Source organism: Octodon degus, unplaced genomic scaffold, assembly GCF_000260255.1.
Source record: "Octodon degus isolate 3935 unplaced genomic scaffold, OctDeg1.0 scaffold00054, whole genome shotgun sequence".
NCBI lineage: Eukaryota > Metazoa > Chordata > Mammalia > Rodentia > Octodontidae > Octodon > Octodon degus.
The window spans coordinates 4,233,922-4,238,823 of record NW_004524630.1 but is presented as its reverse complement, the minus strand read 5'-3'; the positions used below and the strand labels follow the sequence as shown (position 1 = coordinate 4,238,823).

The window sequence follows — 4,902 nt, the reverse complement described above, 5'->3', positions numbered from 1 at the left end:
GATAAGGAATGTTTCTCTCTCTCTCTCTCTCTCTCTCTCTCTCTCTCTCTCTCTCTCTCTCTCCATATAATGAAATACTATTCCACCTCATAAAGGAAGAAAAATTCTGCCATTTTCAACAACATGAATGAACCTGGAGGACATTGCCAAGTGAAAGCAGCCAGGTGCAGAAGGATGACAACCTCACGGCTCTGTGATGTAAGGGCTCTAGTCGCAGTCACAGAAGCAGCGAGAAGGCTGGTGGCCACCAGGGCGGAGTGTGGAGGCGGAGTGAGTGTGAGAGATCACCCGAAGCCTTAGCTCCAGAGGTGAATGAGCTCGGTGCTCTGCTGTACAGTGCCTGTAGTCAGCAGCAAGGAGTGTGCTTCAAGGTTCTTTGAGAGAGGGTACCTCCTGGTGACTGTTGGCACCCTAAAAATGGACCTTGATCCAGGGGTGACCACCGTCAAAGCAATGATGATAGAGCAATTATTTATTTATTTATAGTTTTTATTTATTTATTTATTTTGGCGGGCTCAGGATGCCTTCAGGGCAGGTCTGGTTTGCCTTGAAGATCTGAGGATCGGGGCCAGGGAGATAGCTTAGTAGAATAAGCGCTTGCCGGGCAAGCACAAGGGCCTGAGTTCAATCCCCGGTTCTGCAAACAAACAAACAAACAAACAAACAAAAAACACCAAAAAAACCCCACAACAAAAACCAAAAAACAAACCCACAAGATCTGGGGATCGAACCACAGCATCCTGAGTCTGACTGCTTTGTTTAAGCAGGCATTTAAACAACTGAGCTAATGGGCAGGCTCCCCTTTAGTTTTATCTTTTAAGGAATACAAAATGGTATTCCTCCAAAATGGTATATAGAAATAATACAAAATTTCATTCAATAAGTTAATAGGAATTTGACGATGGTTGTTGTATGACATAATGTTGTCTTCAAATTAGTTGTTTAGGTTACCATATGCAAACCTATAAAATTGGTTAAAAAATAAGAAATTAAAAAGAAGAAAAAAATTAAAAAATTTTAAGCATGAACTGCTCCTTACAATAGACCAGCAGAAGTAAGCGTTACAAATATCCAAACTATGCTGCATATATTCATAAATGTATCTTCCTCCCTTGTTGCTTTTGTGCTTTTCCTCTTCCCGGCTTCCTTCCCACTGAGCAGATTCTTTCCTTCTCACAATACCTGTTGTACCTTTCAGATTTTATTTACTCTTTCAGAGTCTCACACTAGCAGGACAAGACAGTGCTGGCACAGGTGGGTCTGATTTATTTAACTTATCAATACAGACTCTAGTTGCATCAATTTACCTATGAAATACTCAAATTTATCCTTTTTTATAGCTGCGTAATACGCCATTGTGTGAAAACACCACATCATCTTTATCCATTCCTCAGTTGATGGGCGTTTGTGTTGTTTCCAAGATTTAGCTATTTCACATTGCGCGGCTATAAACATGGGTGCATGTGCATCTCTGTCTGTGGTATGATGACTCCCGTTCTTTTGGAAAAATGCCTGGAGGGGAATAGCTGGTTTGAATGGGACCTCCCATCCTAGCTTTTGGAGGAGTCTCCAGACTGATTTTCACAATGGCTGTAGCAGTCTGCAGTCCTACCAGCAGTGGAGAAGGCTTCCTTTTCCTCCACAGCCCCTCCAGCATTTATTATCAGGTGACTTCCTGGTGACAGCCATTCTTTCTGGGGAGAGATGGAATCTCAGTGTTGTTTTAATGTGCATCTTTTGAAGGACCAATGATATGAACATTTGTTCATATATTTATTTACCATTTATATTTCTTCATATGCATCTCAGATGCCCAGTTTTGGATTGTGCTTTTGAATTTTGGGGACCCGATTTTTAAAAAGTTCTTTAAATGTTCTAGATAGGAGTCCTTTGTCTGAGGGACAGTCATCTATAATTTTTCCCAATTCATAGGTTTTCATTTTACTCTGTTATTGACTTCTTTTGATGTGCAGAAACTTTTTAAAAAGAAGTGACCCCAATTGTTGCTTCTTTACAGTGTTTCCTGTGCACTTTGGTTTTTGTTTATAAACTCTCATCCCTGATTCTTCAAGATTTCTATCCACTTTCTCCTCCAGAAGACAGGGTTTCAATTTTAATATTTAAATCTTTGATCCATTTTGACTATAGTTTTGTGCATGGTGATAGGCATGGGTCTAATTTTAGCCCTTGGCATGTGGAAAGCCAGTATTTCCAGCACCATTTATTAAAGAGGTTATCTATCTTCTAGTCAACATGCTTGGTCCCTTTGCCAAAAATAAGGTGGCTGAATGTGTTTATAGTTGTGTCTGTACTTTCTAATCTGTTTCATTGACCTTCAGGTCTATTATATTTTTTTGCCAGTAGATACTAAGTGATTTGATATATTATCCCTCCCAAGCCCCCACCCCATCTCTGGGCCACCTCAGGGTCCAGCTCTGCCTGTCCTGAAATAGTACTGACACCGTTGCTGAAAGAATAAAAGAAAAGTAGAGGGAAGCCCCACAAGAGTTTATGAACTCTTCAAAGCCAAAGTTTTGTTTCCTACCAGCCCACTTTTTTGTTTTGTTGTGTTTCTTCAACAGGATTTCACTATCTAGTCCAGGCTGACCTTAAACTCAGTCTGTAGCCCAGTTTAGCCTTGAGCTCTCAGCAATCCTTCTTCCTTGGCCTTTCAAGGGGTGGATTACAGACCTCCATCCCCTGGCTCGCTAGCCCATATTTTTTTCCATAATTTTATTGAGAAACAAATAGCAATGAGACAGTTTCAAACCAAATTGGTAGGATAGTTTCAATAATTAACACATTGCATACATTCTTCCTAGTGGTTAATTGCTGTACAAGATGCAGACATGATATACCATTTACAAACACCATTAAAACAAATCCCTCTATTCATTAAGAGAATGTAACTATATATCTATCCTAACCACTTTGAATACACAGATACAAAATGGACATTCATCTGTATACCCTTTTTTTGTTAAGTTCCATCATTTAAATATTATAGGTGCGTAAACTCAGCAAAATATTCTAAAAGAGTTCAGTAGTCCATAATAGTATTGGGTCTTCCGCTTCACTGGCAATGTCAGAAATTGTTGACCTGAGTCCCCTACAGCTCAACATAACAGCATAGCTTTATTTCTTATACTTCATTTTTATACTTTTCTGCTGGATGGTTAAGACCAAGGTAAAGCAGGACCTATGCAACAAGAGTTGTAGCTTTTTGGTCTGAGTAGGTCAGTGAAATGCCCTCAGGGTTTATCTTGAGATCCTGTACCTCAGATTGTAGAACCTTTGTCAGTGTCAGCTATGTGGATGAGTCACGGCCATTGCTTGGCCAATGTGCTCTCTGTGAAAGCCTGAGAGAGTGTGTTCTCCCCATGTGACTCTCCTTAGGCACACTCTACAGCATTGATCCCTTTCCTCTGGCCCCATAATCTCCTTGATCAGAAAATTTGGGACACTACCGAGGTACATGATGTTACAATACAAGTTCTCATATGTCCTGAGTCTTAATTGACCTTGGAAGGCTAGGGCTAAAATGTTGGCTAGCCCATATTTTAACACATCTCTGTTGAAATGAGCCTGTTTGCCTGTTATGGGACATGACCTTCATCTTACACTGCCGACTGCACTGTAACATACTCATGAGACAACTATTGGAAATATCTACCTTACAATAATATAAAGGATTTTCACGTATCAATGCCACATTATGTTCTGGGGGAAGATTGATTTGTTCTAAAAAGAACAAGGCACTTTTTTTTTTTTTTTTGGCCATCTAACTTGTGCACAGTAGTATGACCATTTGTTTGTCTGAACCAAAGAGCTCTGCTCGCTGATATGTAGTAACTGTCTTGCATGCCAGGCCTGTGTTGTTCTTTGCCAGTGTGTGGCTTGGAAGTTGTGTGAAGTGTGTGCTGTTGCTACAGGTAATAACTACAACAATGCAGGCATCAGGTTCTTTTGACCAAAACAAATAGAGGCCAACTCCACTGTTGGCCAAGCTGAGCAGCAGACTCACAGCGAGGTCAGGCCTTTGCTCTGCGTCTTCCAAACTCCAGCTCTTTTGATGCAACTGTGAGGCTTCTACATACTTTTTGGAAATCACAGGTAAATATATAGACATTTTTTCTCCTTCCTTTTTCTGTATGGAACAATGAATAAAATGTTAGGAGGCATAACTATGTTTCAGGAAGGGACGATACCTTTAGCTTTCATTTAAATGTGGAAGATTGCTTACTGGTGCGGAAAGTCTGCCAGAGAAGGCAAAGGAAGCAGGAAAAGCCCAAGTTCAGCAAATTTTGTCTTGATTGCTGCAGGGAAGTGAGTGAACTGTTTTTCCTCTGCAGCATTTTTCAGATATTTCTAAGATATTCCAACTCTGAGAGTTTAAGCAAATGTGCTCAAGCTCACGGGCCTGTGAAGCACGCATGATGTTTGAGACTTGATCATTTGCGCCTAGGTTACTACTGGGGAACACTAAGCAGGGGAGTCTTTTTGATCAGCCTTGGGGTTTCCAAGTAAGCACAGACACTCGTTAATTACAGAGGCAAACAGAGTCACCCCCAGGGGGTGGCACCAGCTGGATGTGTGCAGACCAGGTAGGAGCCATTGTGACATTCTGATGTAGGTTTGGGCAGGGGCCAGGCCCCCAAAGTGCGGGGCCCCCAGAGCACGGATGGAGCGGGGCCACGCTCAGGACTCAGAGCCTGCTGGGAGAGGTTTTCTGTGACTCCGGGATTTCGTACTTGGCCGATGCCAGTTCTTATATTGTTGGGATTGCAATTTTTCATGTTTCATAGTAACGGTCAAGGCACAAACATAATTCCCATGTGCAACATGTAGTTCAGAGGAGACGCTTCTGGGCGTCACATAGCAGGAGCAAGGTGTGGAGCCAGC

At 41.7% G+C, this 4,902-nt stretch overlaps 1 protein-coding gene across 1 annotated transcript in view; it reads left to right on the top strand.

Moving 5' to 3' along the window:
• The first annotated feature begins 4,008 nt into the window (after positions 1–4,008).
• Rp1 (RP1, axonemal microtubule associated) overlaps positions 4,009–4,902 on the top strand; it is a 54,287-nt gene continuing 53,393 nt past the window's right edge. Inside the window, exon 1 of the mRNA XM_004633372.2 lies at positions 4,009–4,113. The gene's annotated coding sequence lies outside the window, so the exon portion shown is untranslated. The remainder of the gene's footprint in view (positions 4,114–4,902) is intronic.